This window comes from Neomonachus schauinslandi, chromosome 10, assembly GCF_002201575.2.
Source record: "Neomonachus schauinslandi chromosome 10, ASM220157v2, whole genome shotgun sequence".
Classification (NCBI taxonomy): Eukaryota; Metazoa; Chordata; class Mammalia; order Carnivora; family Phocidae; genus Neomonachus; species Neomonachus schauinslandi.
The window spans coordinates 21,286,221-21,305,708 of NC_058412.1; the positions used below are offsets into that span (position 1 = coordinate 21,286,221).

General features: G+C 46.6%; 1 protein-coding gene across 3 annotated transcripts in view; it reads left to right on the forward strand.

The window, feature by feature from the left end:
• Positions 1-209: 209 nt before the first annotated feature.
• The window catches only part of MAPRE3 (microtubule associated protein RP/EB family member 3), a 51,520-nt gene continuing 32,241 nt past the window's right edge, over positions 210-19,488 (forward strand). For all 3 annotated transcript variants that reach the window (XM_021697402.1, XM_021697401.1, XM_021697403.1), the window contains exon 1: positions 210-379. The gene's annotated coding sequence lies outside the window, so the exon portion shown is untranslated. The remainder of the gene's footprint in view (positions 380-19,488) is intronic.

The window sequence follows — 19,488 nt, forward strand, 5'->3', positions numbered from 1 at the left end:
GGAATTAAGGAGGGCGTGTTTTCCGCTCTTTTTTGTGGGAGAGGGGGGGGGGGGCTCGCCCCCCCCCCCCCCCCCCCCCCCCCCCCGCCGCCGTCGCTAAGACAAGGTGGAGGTTGGGGCTGTCCTTCCCTCGCCGCCCAGTTGCCTTGGAGACGGCGGGTGCCCTGGCCCCGCCCCGCTCGGACTGACAGCGGTGGCCGCATCGCGCCTGCGCAGTGCTCTCTTCCCCCGCAGTCCCTGTGCGTTGAGCCGGAGACCGCGGCGGCCTCTGCTAGGACCCTTCGCCCCGGAGCCGCCGGCCGGAGCCGCAGCCTCAGCCGCAGCGCCCCCGCCGCCTGTCCCCCGCCCCGCCGCCTCCGCCGGAGCAGCCTCGCGCACTGTGAGTCCGGGCCGAGGCGAGCGACGCCGTGGGGCTGAGTCAGCGGGAGGCCCGGGCCCGGGCTGGGGGAGGGGAACCGGGCTGCCCCCCTCGCCTCCCCACCCGCGCCCCCGCCCCCTAACCGCGCCTCACCCCCGCCGCCTCTCTCCCTCCGTCCTTCTCTCCTGGGGTTTTCGCGGCGGCCGTCAGGCCCTCGAGCCACTCCCCCTCCTTGCCCTCCCTCCGGACCCACCTTGGGGGCTCCTTCCCCACTAGATGTGGCGCCACCGCACCTCCACCCCGGACTGATCCCCCCGCATCGCCCCAAACTGCCTCCGGTCCGCCCTTGTCGCTTCTCCTTACTCCTCTTGGGCCTGACACTCCGGCCTCTCTGGTTTTCCCCAGTGATATGCCAGAAAAAGAGTGACAAGGGAGAGAGCGAGGGGAGACTTGGGGGAGGGGGGAACATTCTGCCTGCCCAAACCTTGGGGCCTCAGGTTTCTTACCCACACACTCCTGCCCTGACTGGTGTGGGGAAGCAGGTCTGGACAGTTCTGATTGACTGCTAAGAGCTCCTGGGGCTTTCAGAATAGATTTTGCTGAGAAGGACTCAGCCCCGTGATGATCAGCTACTGTTTAGTGAACACCCGCTGGTGCATGGTGGCCTTCTAGTGGGCTGGGCTGTTGCCTTGGCAGGTGCTACGGAGAGGGACTAGAGGGAGTGGGGGGCGGGGGAAGGTTGCGTTGGGGAGCTGAAGTTCCTGCGCTTCTGGTGTGTTGTGAAGAAGCATCTTGCAGTACTCTTTAGTATGCATTTATTTATTTATTTATTTACTTACTTACTTTGCAGTACAACCCCGGTATAATGTAAGGCCTGATATCACCCATAGCAAGTGCTTACTGTTTGTTGAGGGGCTGTGGCAGGACTTCATCTCTGATACCTGTAAACTCCATGCAGCAACCAACTGGGTGACAGTGAGTTTTAACATGTGCAGAGTGAAGAGGAAGGAGAAGAACCAGGATTTCTCTGGGGTGTAGGTCTGTGGCCTGTACCCCCTGCCTCCTGCAGCTGGGAGTCTTTGTGGGGGCTGTCACCCCATAGGGGTTCCAGCATATGTGGACAATTCCCGGGGTTATGTTTGCTACCAATCCACCTGCCCGCCCTGCATTCCCTGATCTTGGAGGATCCCAGACTGTTTTCTTTTTCCAGCAGAAATTGAGCTCAAGTCAGAATTGGTGCCCGCGGCCAGAAGCTCTCTTAATAAACGTGCCTCAACTCGAGGGCTCCTAACTACTGTGCATGTACCTCACTGCCAATTTCCTTTGATTCTTCTTTTTTTGGCTTCCAGATTCCAGTGTACTGTTAGCAAATATGTGTAAATATCAGGCAGTTAAACCCTACAAGAGGCTTTGCATTTTTTTACTCCAGGCTGCCAAAGGAGTAGATAGTTTACTTCTAAAAATCATGGCGAAGGACCCACTAATTTGCAGTTTTGGGGATTGCAAACAGTGAGAAACAATGATTTTGCTCCTTGACTTTGCTCAATCATGGCCTATTGGCAGCCTCCTCAGAGCCACTCCCCGCCCCCATGCCCATCAGATTAGTTTACAGTAGCAAAGACGGCTGTCGCCCTAGTTTTAAACATAGAGATGAAGTTCAGGAAAACTACAGCCCCCATGCAGCAATGCAGTTTCTTCTGTTTCGAATGCCAGTCTGGGGTTTGGCGGGATGCACCTGCCTGCGGGGCGATGGGAGCCGTGGGGCCTGAGAGTTACATTCCTTCTGTGTGGTCCTCTGTGTTGCATAGCTCACCGAAATACCCGGGCAGGGCCCGAGCAGACAGCTGTGCCGGAGAGCTGCTCCTCCTGGGCTGAGTGTATTTTGGGAATCAGCAATAGTACTGGGGTGGAGGGTTGTGAATTAAGAAGCAAGAAAATGTGTCAAGGCTAGATAGATGAGGAGGGTGTGAGTAAAATGTTCCCTTTCCAGTTTGCTCTAGGACTGAACATTTTCAGAGCATCACAGTAGTTTTTATATGGGTTAATTTGCCTTTGAAATCCATACCAGTGTTTTATGAGACAATGATGGAATGCTTTTTAAATGGCTACTATTGGGAAACAGACTAATGCCTGTGTCTCCATGTTGCCTATCCAGTTGTTACTGAATGTAATTGTTAAGATCAGGGAGAGGGACACAATTTGAATGAAGTTAGACCTAAATCTATGTAATCTATGTGGTGGTTTTGTAGCATTATATCCCTTTGATTCTAAGGCACATCTAATTTCGGGAAGAGTAAAGTAGCCAGGAAGTGGCAAGACTTGAAGGAGGGATTTGTGTGTTTTAGAACTGAGGAAGGGTGATATTTATAATATTTCTGGGTATGTGATGATGGCATTCCTGACCTACCATCTTGAGAGTACATGCGTTGTGAGGACGGATTTCTTCCAAGTCCTTCCTCCAAGCTAGCCCACTTTACGGGGTTATGTGTGTAAGACAACTGACTGTCATTAGGCACAGTAGTTGGCTACTGAACAGAGGAAAGTTCCTATGTGGGAATCCAACCCAAGGCCTTATTATGGTACCTTCCAGAAGCTGAGCCAACTAACTGGCAGCAAATGTCTTATGAGCTATACATGAATTTGGCTGGGGTAACATCTTTCAGAGGCTGAACAGAAAATACTATTTTTCTCAAGCAGAATGCATTTGCCCTGATTTGTTTACAGATACATTTGTAAAGATCCTAAAGTACACACCCAACCCCTGTACAATGTTAGAAGTAGAGGGGACTTCGGATGATATAGCTCAATGTTCTCATTTCCAGCTTCTAACATGAGACACCAATAGTTAAGTGATTTGCCTAAAGTCACCCAGCTAATGTAAAAAGTATGTGAAAACACTTTGCAAACTGTGTACACCGTACAAATGAATGTTGGTGGTTATTAGTGGCTGAGTCAGGATTAGCACCCAGATTTCTAGAACTAGTCCACAATACTACATTGTCTCATCCCTCATGTTTAGTATTCCAGAGGGTTTTAATAAAAATAGTTTAGTAGTCTGTAATTAGTCCTGTAGACACTCCTTTCTAGTGTAGACAAGGACTTGTTTTATTGTCAGAGATGTTGCAGAGCTAGGTAAAATCTAGTGTCACATTGTCTAACTGAATATTCTTGCCACCTTAAAAATAATAATTTTGCCTCACACACTCTGACTCTAGGAAGGTTTTCCTTTCCAAACTTTGCATCATCTACTATAAAGCAAACGTGAAGGTGGGGGCTTGTAGGCCTCTCAACTTGGCATTTGTGAGGCCCCTGCATCCCAAGAGGCAGGGTGCAGGGGGCCGGGAGGGGCCAAGAGGAGCGGTAAACTGGATTATCTTCCAGCTGCCAGCCTGGAACCTTCTATAGTTCCCGGAAGCCCCAGGGAGATTTCTAACCTTTCTCCTGGAGAAAGTGAGGCAGTCTGGCCTCTGCAAGCAGACAGACCTGAGTTCAAATGCTGGTCCTATCACCTCCTGGCCGTGTGGCCTTGGGGGGCTGTGGAACCTCTGCGTGCCCATTGCTCCCCTGAAAGCCTGGGATAACTGTCTGTTTTGCAGGGTGGTCATGAGGGTGAAATGAAAGAAAGTATGTAGCACGCCTGCTTAACAAGACGTAACAATCACGATTTCCTGTTGCAAGGGTATAGAATTAAAAAAAATACTCACAAATTTGTATCATGTCTTAAGTCCATCTTGGACCCTCATTTCAGTAGCCCCCACCACCCAGCAGCACTCTCCTGGTGTTTGACACGCCCAGAGAGAAGATTTGTCCCATGAAGACCTGGCACTTGCAGTGTTATTCCAACTGCCAGAATAGGAGTATATGAAATGCCCCTTTGTATCCATGTATTCAGCTGACCTGGTTATCTGAAAGACTAGCAGGGCAGGAGCACTTGCCCAGGAGAGCACAGACTTGGTGTGTTTGTGTATGTCATGGGGGCGGTTAGTCCTCCAGTTGGGGAGGCCAGTCTGGGGAGCGAGCTTAATTGGAAATGAAAAAGCTGCTGAGCTCTCCCTTGTGACTAAAACTCCCATGGCCTTCATTCACTTTCTCTTCTGTTAGAGGTGTAGCTCTCCTCTGTGACTTTGCTTGGGTCAGCTTCTGCATCTGTCCAGGAAATCTGGAGGGCCAGGCAAAGGAGCTTTCCATCTTAGCAGGGAAGCCTCCTTTCTAGTGAAGAGAAGTAAAGGGAGGTCGTTTGGGATGGCAACATTTCCAGATGGGGTCAAAGGCAGAGACTACCCAGGAATTAAGGAGCCAGGCAAGCCATTCAGGTAGAACACAAATGAACTTAAATTCGTATAAATTTCATTTGGGAAGAAAATACCAAGGTATAGGCATCTAAAGACTGAAAAGATTAAACATAGTAGGTTTTACCTCTTGGAAGTAGAATTTGGGTGTGGAGGAGAGAAAGGGAGATTCAAAGGAGAACTTTTACTTTATATGCTTCTATATGTGAATTGTTATAAGCAGCATGTATGTTTTTGTAACTTCATGCAGACCAATAGAGTTAGCAGTGGCTGTTTTTCAGTGAGTACATTTTGATACAAAAGAAGCTTTGCCTTGGGGCACCTGGGTGGCTCAGTCATTAAGCAAGTGTCTGCCTACAGCTCAGGTCGTGATCCCAGGGTCCTGGGATCAAGCCCCCTGCTCGGCAGGAAGCCTGCTTCTCCCTCTCCCACTCCCCCTGCTTGTGTTCCCTCTCTCGCTATGTCTTTCTCTGTCAAATAAATAAATAAAATCTTAAAAAAAAAAAAGAAGGCTTTGCCTTTACTTGAAGCCTTCAATACATGAGGCAGATAGGGTTAGACTGCTTCCCTCAGGCAGGCCAAGCCAGTTTGCACCAAGTCAGTCGTAAGTGAGGGCAGGAAACTCCAAAGTGGCTACTTCCCTGGCAGCCCAAGATGCTTCATTGACCTGCTACCTACCCACCTCTCTCTCCTGTTTTCCTTCCCTTCTTAAGAATAGTCCCTCCTCGGGCACCTGGGTGGCTCAGTCGTTAAGTGTCTGCCTTCGGCTCAGGTCATGATCCCAGGGTCCTGGGATTGAGTCCCACATCGGGCTCCCTGCTCGGCGGGAAGCCTGCATCTCCCTCTCCCACTCTGCCTGCTTGTGTTCCTGCTCTCGCTATCTCTCTCTCTGTCAAATAAATAAATAAAATCTTTAAAAAAAAAAAAAAAGAGGGGCGCCTGGGTGGCTCAGTTGGTTAAGCGACTGCCTTCGGCTCAGGTCATGATCCTGGAGTCCCGGGATCGAGTCCCGCATCGGGCTCCCTGCTCAGCGGGGAGTCTGCTTCTCCCTCTGACCCTCCCCCCTCTCATGTGCTCTCTCTCATTCTCTCTCTCTCAAATAAATAAATAAAATCTTTAAAAAAAAAAAAAAGAATAGTCCCTCCTCTTGCCCAGTTGAAGTCATCATTACTATTCCAATATGCTAATTTAATTTTCAACTGTTGATGAAATGCCATCTAACCAGATGACCTTTATGAAAAATCCACGCCCCTTACTTTACATCAAGGAGGCTTGAAGTTTAGGGGCGCCTGGGTGGCTCAGTCGGTTAGGCATGGGCCTTCCTTTCGGGTCCTCCCAGGGTCCTGGGATCGAGCCCTGCATCAGGCTCCCTCCTCGGCAAGGAGCCTGCTTCTCCCTCTCCCTTTGCCTGCTGCTCCCCCTGCTTGTGCTCGCTCTGTCTGTCAAATAAATAAATAAAAAATAAAAGAAGGCTTGAAGTTTAAAGGACCTCCAGCTGAAGTGCTGACACACTGTGTAGCATTAGCACTAGGTCTGTTTTCGATCAGACCTAGCCGATAGAGCCCCCAGCTCATTCAGGAACTGCTCCTCCTAGGAGACAGATGATCTTTGACAAAATAATTACATATCATTGAACTTTAATCTTCCCATAAGTTGGTCAGTTGTGTTTCCTAGCCAGGTGTCCTATTTATTACAGAAAGGAGGCAAAACAATCATTTGGACACGTGCTTTGGCTTGCTAACCAGGAGTGAGGATGGGTTAATGCTGAGTAATCCACATTCCATCACCTAATCTTCCCTCTGGCCAAGAGTACAAATTTGTGACAGTTGGCCAAGGTTGGTGAGGCATTCTGTTGACAAGGATGTTTTTTCCTCTGTGTTGAGTTGACCAGCCAATACTAGCCTAAGCCCTGTATCTTTCTCACTAGCATCATGTCCTACCAACTTTGCTAAACAGGCATGACATAACATTAGCGTCTTGAGCTCTGAGTGCTTTATTTGCCTGAAGTAAATAGGACTTGACCTATTAAAATATTTCAATTCGAAGTAAAATTATTTTTTTCCTGAAACTATTTCCTGTATATGGGAGATACATACCACTGTGTGATGTTTAAAATAACTGAGCAAGAAGCATTGCTTCAAATCTGACCAGTAATTTTGACAATGTATATCAAAAGCCTTAAAAGGACATACATCCTTGAATGGAGCACTGGATGTTATACGCAAACAACGAATCATGGAACATTACATCAAAAACTAATGATGTAATGTATGGTGATTAACGTAACATAATAAAATAAAATTTAAAAAAGAGAACATACATCCTTAAATCAGAAATTATGATTCTAAGAATATTTAGAAAATCAAGGGTGTTTATAAAAATACTGTACAAGGATTTTTATTAATGTAACATTATAAATAATATCTAACAGTTAAAACAACTAAAGGGTCAACAATTAGGGCTTGGTCAGGTTTACCCAGATAAAATACTGCACCGGTGAGCGTGCATGCACACACACACACACACATAAACTGAACATACATTAAAAATCTTTTAGAATATTTGTTGATACCAGAAACTTTTGATATAATAAGTGAAAAACAGATGCAAAATAGTATGTTGAGAATGATACCATTTTTATAAATAAAAATGTGAAAAAGTACTAGCAGAGCATTTGCCACCCATACCTGATAATCTTGAAGTAATGGGATATAAATGAACAGGTTGTTTTGGTAGTGCTTTTCACTATTTTCCAAACTTTTCTGTGTTAAGCAATTATAACTTTTTTTTTTAAGATTTTATTTATTTATTTGAGAGACAGAGAATGAGAGACAGAGAGTCCATCATCCAGAGAAGTAATCTCTCTTGACTCAAATGAGATGTAAAAAAAATTTATGAAAAGAAAGTATCTTAAGATAGTTTTCTTTGCCTCTTACCTTTTGCTGTTTAAATTTATCAGAAGGTTTCAGTAAAACCCTGTATAACAGGGCTCTGTTTTGGGTGGGCTTTCTTCCCCCACGTCTATTCAGATTCTCTGGATTCCCAGTTCCCCCATGTCTTGGGGACCTTATCTGAGGCTTGCTCTCATGTTTTGGTGGTTGTATACCTATCTGAACTCTTTTTGAAAGACTGTGCTCAAGCCTGCTGCAGGCTCCTTCCTCCCTTTGCCGTTGCCTTTGGCCATATTCTGTTCAGCCATCAGCTCAGAGGTCGTTCTTCCTCCAAGGATAGAGAAGGTTGGATGCCTGCCAGTAGCCACCTGATGGGCAGAAGCCGTCTGCAGGGACAGACTGGGCAGTTCCCTCTTCACTACACCAGGTCCATGGAGCTCCTAGCTATGAAGGGAGGGGTGGCCCAGTAGCTGTCCTCTCGCCTCATCTTTCCCGTCCACACACACATTGTATGCTGCCTCCATGGCCCAGCCCAGAGGACTGATTCCTGTCTTCCACCAGTGGTGATGTCTGCTTACCTCGGAGCACTGGGGATCCAGGTTTTAGAGCTGAGGGACGTGTCGCCTGTCACACAGCTCGGCCTGTCACACAGTGCTGCCATAAATGTTTGCTGAGCAGAATCTGCCTCTTTTTCCAGATGGTTCTGCCTACCCAAACATTTGTCCCAGATGGGGTGGAGGCCTTCCTAGCCTCCTGGGATTATTAGTGAACAACTCTTTGGGTATGGCTAGCTGGAGATGCTCCCCGCTTGGTGAGAGTGATTGTCAGAGAGGCATTCATCTCCTCTTGAGGGTGTGGTTGTCTTGGTCACCTTGTCATTTAAGTGGGGTTTCCTGATTGGTAAGAAATGAAATCTTAGCTGCTCTGAGTCAGCAAGATTGTAGTTGGACTAACGTGTGTTGTGCCATGTGAAAGGGGCAGGCCTTGGACCACTCAATGAAATTAAATATCTCTTCCCATGTGAGGAGTGTTTCCCTGAAGGCTTATCTGCCCTGGTGTAATATGCACTGTGTAGCCAGACTTCTCTACAGCACCAGACTCTTGGCAGGCAGCCACCACCCCGAGCCCCTTCCCTGTGGATTATTGCCACTTATCAGGGACTCTGATTTAGTCTCTGATTCGTTCTGATTTTAGATGGGTAGAGTTCACAGTTGAAAGCTTCCAGTTTGGGCATCCTATTAACACCTTTAAGTGACAGGACCACTGCTAAGTACAGAGATGTGTTATGCTGGCCCCAAAATAGCAAGGTACAGTGTTTTGAGACTTGATAAGACTTGTATTCCCCAGAAAGTATAGTTTCCAGGTTTATAGGTTATTCATATACATTTACATATTTTCTTCTCAAGGCTTTATTCTAAGTATACCCTCAACAGGTACTCCCCAGGTCCTTTCTGTTTTGTATTCTTAGTCACCATGGGATTTAAAAGAAATGAGTCTTAACCCCTGTCTCCATGAGGAGATCATAGTGTGGCTTGGAAGATAAGATGCATGTGTGGAATGACCAGTATATTTGACAACATTAGATGTCAAGATGTCAGCAACACATCTGTGGTGCTTTGTTGTGTAAGAAGTGGTCTATGTGCTTAAGGAACTTGGCTAACATTCTGCTGAGAGTTGGACAAAAATGATATAAGTCACTATAATACAAGGGGATGGAAACTCCAGCAGCGATGGGAAGGGGTGCTTTGGTAACTCAGAAGGAGGAGTGACCCTGAGCCTGTGAGAACTGGGAGGGCTTCAGAGAGGGAGATGCACTGGGGCTGGCTGAGCTGGATGATGCCGGATCCTGTCCACCAGAGGACAGATGAGTAAGAGAGTTCAGGTAAAAGAAATGAAAAGAACAGTGCATTGTGTGTCATTAGTACTGTAGAGTCTAAATTCAACAAGGATTCTGAGAGGAAAATAATCATTGTGAACTGAGGTAACTGGAAAAGACTTCACAAAGGAAGCAGAGCCTGAGCTTGCCCTGAAGGTAAGCAGGCTTTCAGGAGACAGGACAGCAGAGAGAGCTTTTCAAGAGACAAGGTGTCCACCAAGGAATGACTGGGAGTGAATGTGATGAGGACCATAAGCAGGTCACCCTTACCAAATTGAGGGTGTGACAGTCTGGGACAACATTGGTGACATTACCCAGAAGTTAGGTAGTTGAAAAGATAGTTTGGAGAGAAGTTTCATTTCAGACATGCAGAACTAGAGGTGACAGTTGGAGGCCTCTAAGCGGAGTGATCACATAGAACCAGAAGCCGAGGGTGAGGCTGGATGGAGCTACAGATGTGAGAGCAAGCGGCGCAGAGGGATGGCTGCCCTAAAGGGGCTCTGTCCAGAGGGCTGGGGTACAGAGCACCAAGACCAGTGCTTCAAGTAATAGGCTTCGAGAATTGTCCACAATTAGGAAAAAAGCAAAGAGGTGTGGGGAAGTTAGGATGGCTCCGCAGCAAGGGAAGAGAAAAGAGAAAGATGTCAAGAAGAGAGAGTCAGTGCCACTGGCTTAACTAGACTCAAGGATCTATCCAGAAGAAAATCATGATGATTGCTGGGGGTGGGGGTCTAGTAAAACACTGAAGATGGAAGCCAGATTGGGTAGTGTAAAGGGGGGAATTGGGTAGAGAGACAACAGAGGCAGTGGATGATCATCAGAGAGCGGCAACAGGAAAAGGCAGAAAAGTTACCCAAAGAAGCAGCAAGATCAAATTTTTTATTAGTGTAATTCTCTTCTTTATCAGCAAATGCATATAAAAATTTAATGAGTGTATTTTTTGCTTATATAACTTTTATGTATTAAAATGTGGTTCGGGCGCCTGGGTGGCTCAGTTGGTTAAGCGACTGCCTTCGGCTCAGGTCATGATCCTGGAGTCCCGGGATCGAGTCCCACATTGGGCTCCCTGCTCAGCGAGGGGTCTGCTTCTCCCTCTAACCCTCTTCCCTCTGTTGCTATCTGTCTCTCATTCTCTCTCTCTCAAATAAATAAATAAAATCTTTTAAAAAATAAAAAAATAAAATAAAATAAATAAATAAATAAATAAATAAATAAAATGTGGTTCATCTGCAGATTTCTCTGTATCAACATAATCCATGTATGTGTCACTTCAAATATCCCATTCCAGTACACTTATCTTGATGAGCACTGAGTAATTATATGGAAGTGTTGAATCACTCACTATATTGTACACCTGAAACTAATGTAACACTGTATGTTAACTACACTGGAATTAAAGTTAAAAAATAAGTAATAAAAATAAAATAAAATAAAAACAAATATCCCATTCCTTCTGTGGTGTTCCATTATATTGATACCAAAATATGCTGAACCATCAATCTATTATTGGGCAATTGGGGTATTTCCAACATTTTGCAAGTTGCAAGTATAAATATCTCTGCTCTGAACATCACTGTACTAGCCACTATTTTTCTTTTGTGGGTTATTTCTTCAGAGTATATCCCATAAAGTGGAATTCAGAGGCAAAGGGTACAAACAATGCTGGATTTTGTTTTGGTTTGGTTTTGATTTTCCCATTTGGCCCATTCCCCCACCCCTCTTCCTCTGGCAACCTCCAGTTGCTCTCTGTATTTGTGGGTCTTTTTCTGCAGGGGTTTTTTAACTGAGATATAATTGACTCATAACACTGAAGTGGTTTCTGGTGTACAACATAGTGATTCGATATTTGCATGTATTGTGAAGTGATCACCAGGACAAGTCTAGTTAACATCCATCACCACACATAGTTACAAACTGTTTTTTGTTGTGATGAGAACTTTTAAGATTTGCTCTCTTAACAACTTTCAAATATACCATACAGTAAATAACTACAGTGACTGCACTGTGCATTATATCCCCAGGACTGACGTTTTGACCTTCATTCATTTCCCCCACCCTCCATACCCCATCTCTGGCACCCATCAGTCTGTCACTATATCCATGAATTTGGTGTTTTTAGATTCCACATACAAGTTTTTGTCTTTCTCTGTCTGACTTATTTCACTTGGCACCATGCCCTCAAGGTCCATCCATGTTGTTGCAAATGGCAGGATTTCCTTCTTTTTTATGAATGAACGATAGTCCATTCTATATGTTACCCCATTTTCTTTATGCATTCATCCATCAGTGGATATTTAGGTTGCTTCCATGTTGTTGTTGTTATACTAGGCTTATTATGCATTGTTCTCCATGGTGATCCAGCCAGCTTACAACTTGAGTAAGAGTTTGGGATTGACTTGGAATGCTTGCTGATAATAAGGAGATCTGAACATGTGTAATGGCAGAAGGGAGAAGGAGTTATTTGAGGAAAGTAATTTGGGTGCAAGAGAGAAAGGGAGCAAATGGGGAAGATCTTGGGGACACCAGGGAAGGGGTAACCTTGCAGAGGAGGGAAGGGCTCCCTTCCACTGAGACTGGTAGGAGGAGAGGGTGTGGCTCTTTCTACCCATGACTTGCAGGGTGAAGCCCAGGGGAGATGACTGGTGTTCCTGCTAAGAAAAGACCTTTTCCTCAGTGAAATGGAGCCAATGCCACTTGCTGAGGTACGGCTGAGGTCTTGAAGGTCTGAATTAAACGCTGTAAGAAATGAGCCTGGGCGTATGAGAGATGAATAGAAGTCTTGTTCAGGGCCGAGGGCTGACTTGGACCCAGGGATCCCTAGCAGGCTCAGTCTCTGAAGTCCTCTACCCCAGGGAGCAGCAGTGAGTGGGCAACAGCAAGGGCAGGGGCATGTTCGGCCAAGGTTTCTGAGGAGCAGAATTTAAGATGGCATTGAAGCAGCTGGCCCTAAGGTCAGAGGTGGAGGGAAGCGCTACAAATCTAAGAGAGGCGTTGGTTGTCAGCAGAAGGAGGGGGCAGAATAATTACAGGCTCAAGTGAGAACAGAAAGCAGGTTTGGAATATGAGGGATGAGTAGTAAGGAGGTTATTGACAGAAGATTTTAATTTTAAAACTTGGAAGAGACTGCTTTTACTTTTCCTTATTTACCTTGGCGTAATGTTTGCGGTGTTTTTACATGGGCATGTATTACCACTAACATTTTTTAAAAAGACTTGTTTATTTATTTGAGCGAGAGAGTGAGAGAGCGAGCAGGGGTTGGGGCAGAGGAAAAGGGAGAGAGAGAATCTCAAGCCGACTCCACACTGAGCAGGGAGCCCAATGCAGGGCTCGATCCCACGACCCTAAGATCATGACCTGAGCCAAAACCAAGAGTCAGACGCTTAGCTGACTGAGCCAGTCCGGCCCCCCCCACGCCCCCCCCCCGCCGCAGGGGCCCCATCAGTAACTTTTTTTTTTAATATTTTATTAATTTATTTGACAGAGAGAGACACAGCGAGAGAGGGAATACAAGCAGGAGGAGTGGGAGAGGGAGAAGCAGGCTTCCCGCGGAGCAGGGAGCCCGATGCAGGGCTCTGTCCCAGGACCCTGGGATCATGACCTGAGCCGAAGGCAGACACTTAATGACTGAGCCACCCAGGCGCCCCAGTAACATTTTTTTTAAACTAATTTAACATCTCAGGAGTTGTGCCTCCAGAGTGTGGCTGGACCACTCTGAGATTGATGAAGGAGAAATGAAGATGCAGGAGGATCCCAGAGTCTGGCTTGCTAAGTGTTAAAACTGCCAGGTGTCTCTGCTTATCAACCAAGAGCTCCTGTGGTCATAGCTCATCACTGCAGGGCGGCCCCCAGCCACCAGCCTATAAACACCCACACACCAGTACTGTTTCAAACCGGAGGATGCCGACCTTCGCTAGGCTTGGCAGCATTTTCAACGTGATGTCCTGTGGTTCTGGCTGTTTGCGACCCTCTGACCAGGTGCCATACAGAGCCATTCCTCTCCGGCCTCTGTCAGTGAGGGTTCTTCCTTCAGGCAGATCAGCCCCTTGCCAGGAACACGGTTTTGTGAGTGGAGTGTGGCTTCTGTGTCAACCTCACAAATCCCCTCCCTGCGTGCTTTGTGCACTGTACCAACTCTGTATCTGTATACAGCAGCCCTGTTCCTCTTCTTGCCTGTTTTGAAAGAGGCCCTTCCCTCTTGACCCCTCTTTTTCTCATGTGCTCCTGGATTATCCACTTTGACCCTGACCCTGACTGACACCCATGGCTGTGGGCTGTCGTTCACTTGCCGGATTCACATCGCCTCCAGGCTGCACAACCGAGCCATTTATGCAGCTCACCCTTCACAGCAGTCATGGGGGCTGATAGCAGGGAGCTGAGCAAGGTGGAAACGCCTGGAAAGTCAGGTGCTGGCGTCAGCATGGGGAGATGGAAAAGCGGGGGCCAGTGCTCTGCATTCTTTCCAGGGCCTTCAGCTAAGACTAAATTTTGCCTGGCCATTTTGTAAATGATGTTTTGTTAAAGCCAGCACTGAGCAGGAGTATGGCTCCCTGCCAGTGCCTACCAGGAAGGAACAAACAGCTTGCGGTGCAGGCCTCAAGCCAGGTGGGGTAGGAGCTAACGTGCATTGTTTTGCATGTAGAATTTAATGGAATCTTTGTAAACATAGCCTCCTGCCCGTTGCTCTTTTCTCTTTTCTCCTAGGCAGCCTAGGTGAGAATAATTAGTCCTTGGCCCATAACTACTAACTGAAGAGGAAGAGGACAACTGATAGGCTGCAGCCCATGAAAGAGCCTTGAACCTGGAGTTGGGAGACCTGGGCTCGGAGTTATGTGACCACGAACAAATCACATCTCTCCTTGATCCCATTTCCTTTCATGTAAAATGAGGGTTCTTTACATATGCTGTTCCCTTTCACCCAGAACATTCTTTCCTGGACTTTTTGGGCTGACTGTCCTTAACCTCGAGTGTCTGGGCCTAAGTGTCATTCCCTCAAGGAAGTGTCTCATGACCTCCACCCCAACTCCACTACAGGCTGGGGCCCCCCCTGACAGGCTTTTTTAAATTGTGGATCACAAACTTTAATTGGTTGTGAGATCAATTTATTGGGTTGTAACCAGCATTTTGTAAATGAATAGACCAGAAAATGTCAGAGTGCAGAGTTCATAGTAAGAATAAGAATTGTTTAATGAAACTTTTGTTTTATTAAACATGTCTATATGTGTACATGTATTTCTTGGATTATAATGTAAAATATATTTTTTACTAAATGGTTGAAAGCCATTGCTTTCAAAACACTCTAGTTCTGTATTTTTCCTCTTAGCACTTAATGTGATTATAATTATGTATGATTATTGTATAATTATTATATTACTATCTGTCCATTTCACTAGACAACAAGTTCCATGAGTCAAGGATCAAGACTGACTTACTCATCCACATCAGACCCAGAAATAGTTGAGGCTCAACAAATAATCGCTGAATGAGTGGCTTTCTGAGGTGTGTTTTATTGCCCTCAGTCCTATGTAGTCGTTCCTAGGAGTGACTAGACAGTAACTGTAATGATAAACTAACGAGCCCTCGCATTCATCCCTAATGGACAAGAGGACCAGAAAGAGCAGATCTCTGGCTGCTCCTCTCCAGGTTGGGAGTGGCACTGGCAACCGAGAAGGCTCAAACCAGCTCCTCTCAGAGGGAACTAGGAAGCAGATACCACAACCACCACTCTATTCAATAAGGCCTCACTTGGGCAGAGTCAGCTTTCCAGTAAGGTAGAGACAGAGACATTCAGGGAGCAAAACCCACCACATAATTTGCGCTTCCATGAAAAGAAAGTTGACTGGTCTAGCGCTGCCTCTCCCAAGGGTGCGTTTCTGGCTCTCCTGGGTGTGGGTGACCAGACCCTGACCTAGGAGCCCGCCAGGTGCCCAGGGTAGACTTCAGAAAACCTTTTCTCTCTGTAGCACCTCCACCCTGCCCACCAACACTTCCGGAGAACTGATCTACTTCGCGGGGCATCTTTCTGAAGCCTGCCAGTCAAACGGCAGATACACTGTGCCTTCCCTGATGCAACAAAGCCTCTGATTGTAGCCCAGAGAACTTCCTATGGCCGGGAAGGCTCCATTAGCGAGACCCAGCCAGGCACCGCTCTGCCCAGAGCTCTTTGGGGATGTGCTAAAGGTCATAACTCAAGAGGACTTGTGACTCTTGAGGGCACTAGAAACCCAATGATAATACAGGCCCTGTGAGGAGTATTTAAGAAGGTCCAATTTGCCCCTTTATCTTTAAAGCTTATCCTTTGAACTCAGATGGTCCTGCCAGCATCTAGCTGTTTTGTGGAAATTATATTGCTTGCTGCCTGGAGCAGATGACCTCTCGGGGCGGGTGCGGGGGGACAAGGGAATAGCTAGCTGTTTTAAAGCTCCCAGACTGTTAGCTGAAACATCTTAATGTGTACATTGTGTTCAGCTTGGTTTTCTGGAATTGGCAGCCCCTTCTAACTGCCTCTCCAAAGAGGCTGCCTCTCAGCTTCTTGCAGAAGCTTTCCCAGGTATCTGAGCTGCAGTTGGGTTGCTGAAGACAAGAAGCCAGCTGAGAGAAACAACTGAGAAACCTCTCACCCCCGTCCCTTCCCCAGAGGGGGCTGGGGGCTTGGACAGGCATTCCTCCACGACTGTCTGCCGACTGCCGGCTCGTCAGCTATTTCTCTGAAGGACACCTTGAGAATTTTGGATCGCTTGTCCCATTCTCACCCTAGTTAGTAATCCATGCATTCTCACTTGTATCCATGCATTAGCTTTCCCATGAATTAAAAAGAATTCTTGAAAAGCACTATTAACTTGCCCATATTTCAGAGAAATGTCTAAGAATAATGTATGTTTAACTAATAACTTGAGTGTACAGATCATCAAAACCCCCTTTTTTGGATAGCAAGTGTAAGTCAAAATTGCCTGTAAAAGTGTCTTAAAATTAAAGTGTTATGGGGGCACCTGGGTGGCTCAGTCGGGTGAGCGTCCAACTCTTGATCTCAGCTCAGGTCTTGATCTCAGGGTCGTGAGTTCAAGCCCCCCACTGAGCTCCACACTGGGCATGGAGTCTACTTAAAAAAAAATTAAGGCATTACAGAAACACACTAAGCAGGAAGTAGACGTCTTCCATGATCTTGTCCCCCAAAAAGAATCGCTGCTGTTTTGTTGAATATTCCAACTTTTTTCTACACATACATTATTTCTTTTAAAAAACATGGGATCTTACTATTTTTAATATACAGAAAACTGGAAAAGATAGAAACAAGTAATTGAAACATGAAAGCCATTTATAATTCTACCACTCGGATGGTAGTGGTAGCAAAGGGTCGCTTAGGCGCTGCCCCTCTCCCAGAGCCACCCCAAGGAAACCTACAACCCCAATGCAAAGGTGTGCTGGTTCTGCAAAGGCAGCTTTAAGACCCTCTTCTAGCACCCCTTCCCACCAGACCACCAGCCCTAAGCCCCCGCCCATTGGAAAACCTGGTGCTGTCATCGCTATTTACTACAGTGACCGTATCGTTGCCTTTCCTCCCAGTTTTTAACTAAATTAGAATCCTATCCATTTACAGTTTTTCTAGCAGGCATTTTTAAATCCCAATGCAGGACCCATGTGCAAAGCACTTTCCGTTGCTCCAGATAGCATTGCCTTTGGCTTTGTCCCCAGTAGCACTATTTCCAAGACACTGACATAACATGTTGGGGGACTTTGTTTTGAGCTCTCCCCTGGAAGACACTCTCACTGTGCTAGTGGAGAAACAGAAATATAGGGGCAAGGACTTGTTTTAGAGCAAAATAAAACTCTGGCTTAGTTCAACTTCCCTACAGGTGTCTAAATGCCCAATATCACTGGCTGAACTGCCTACGTTTGCTGAAACTTCTGGAAAGAAGTAGAAGGGACATCCCTAGGTCCTGAATTCTTCCTTTCCCAGCCTGGGTATCAGCTGCTTAGTACCATTTAGATAGATGTGCTTCAGCCCTGAGACAGGTTGGTAAGACATGTGCTGTGGAAACTCTTTTCCTCCCTTTGGGGAAGGATCCTGGCCTTTCCCCAGTCAGTCAGAATCCCACCTGGGCCATCCTCCCAGTTCATGACGTGTTTCACAATATTCTCGTTCTCGATTCTCTTCTGTACATCTCATTTCTTCATGTGCAAACACAGCCAGGGAGAGTTCTGACAGTGTGGATCTGAGCAGGTGATGCCATTCTCATAGAGGGAACCTGGCAGAAGTAGGCTCTGGAGACCCATTCCACCACCTCAAGTTCAGCCCAGGTCAGTGCCAAGACCACCAAGCAATCAACATAAGCCAGAGCAACCTCCGCGAGTGAGAGCAAAGAGGGACTCACAGCTAAGAGTGCAGGTGAGGGCAGGTGGGATCGGTCTGTGGAGCAACTTCCTAAGGCTGCTACAATGAGTCTCCATGCACTTAATGGCTTAGAACAACTCAAGTCTTTTGTACAGTTCTGGAGGTCGGAAGTCCCAAATGAGTGTCGTGTCAGTGGGCATAGTGGGCTGAATGGTAGCTCCCCGAAAGTCCCACTCCCCAGAACCTATGAATGTTACCTTATATGGTGAAAGAATGAATATTACCTTCTATGACAAAAGGTGTGATTAAGGATCTGGAGAGGAGGAGTTTGTCCTGGATTATCTGGGTGGGCCCTAAATGCAATCACATGTATCCTTTAAGGGGGGAGGCAGAAGAGGTTTTGAGAGAGAAGAGAAGGAGACGGTATGACCACAGGCAGAGATTGGAGTGATGTGGTCACAAGCCAAGGAGTGCCTAGAGTCACCAGAAACTAGAAGAGGCAAAAACAGATTTCCCCTAAGAGCCTTCGGAGGGAGTGCAGCCTTGCTGACACCTTGCTTTTGGACTTCTGGTCTCCAGAACAGTGAGATAGTACATTTCTGTTGTGTTAAGCCACTCGATTTGGGTAATTTGTTACAGCAGCCATAGGAAACTACTATAGTGGGCTAAAATCAAGGTGCTGGCAAGGCTGTGTTCCTTCTGGAGGCTCTAGGAGAAAATTCACTTCCTTGTCTTTTCCAGCTTCTAGAAGCTGCCTGCACTCCTCGGCTTGCGGCCCTGCATCCCTCTGACCTCCGCTGCCATCGTCACATCTCTCCACCCTTCCCACTCCCCTCTTACAAAGACCCTTGTGATTATATTAGGCCCACCTATAATCCAAAATAATCTTCCCATCACAAAACCCTTAACTTAATTACATCTGCAAAGCCCTTTTGCCATTTAAGGTAACCTCTTCCCAGGTTCCAGGGATTCAGACATGGACATCTTTGAGGGCCTACCGCAGTCTATATAATCCTAAAGGGTGTGAATAGGAATGGTGGGTCTGTTCACCACATCCCCATGTGTTCAAATTAGATGAACTCATTCAAGTGAAAAAGCATCGAAGGAAAACTTCTTTGAGCAGAAGTAGGAAACAGGGAATACATTACCCCCACAGGTTCTTCTAGGCAGAAATTATAGAAGGGCTGAGGTCAGCTGTGGTAAAAAGAAGGGGTACGGATGTGAGCTAGGCAATGTGAGGTTCTCCCTCTAAGCTTTCAAGGTGATGATGTGTATGTTGGGGGTGGTCTTCTACAGCACTCACCTTTGGGGTTTCTCACATAGACTAAGCTGAATGGGTCTTTCGGGCATTGCATGCAGCCATCAGTCATAAAGCTGGTGCCTGTGGGGACACAGCACCCTGAAGATGAGCCAAAGGATGAGTCACAAGAAGTGTACATGGTACTGGGATTAGAGGTAATGGGGCAAGTTTGTTGTAATGGGAGAGTTACAGGGCACGTGAGAAATATATGGGTCCGTCATAAGAGACAGAAGCCTTTCATGCAGGGTGCTTGCTGGTCAGAAGCTGAAGAGCCACCATTTGGAACATGTTTCCATTTAGAGGCAAGAATTCAGGAGAGAGCAATCCATAATAGGTACTCTTGAAGGTGGATGGAATGACTTAAGGCGGTTTGAATCTACATCAAGACCGTCAAAAGCAGAGTTTCATTCTGCTTCTGCCTGTCTCTCCAGCTCTGGGAAAGAAT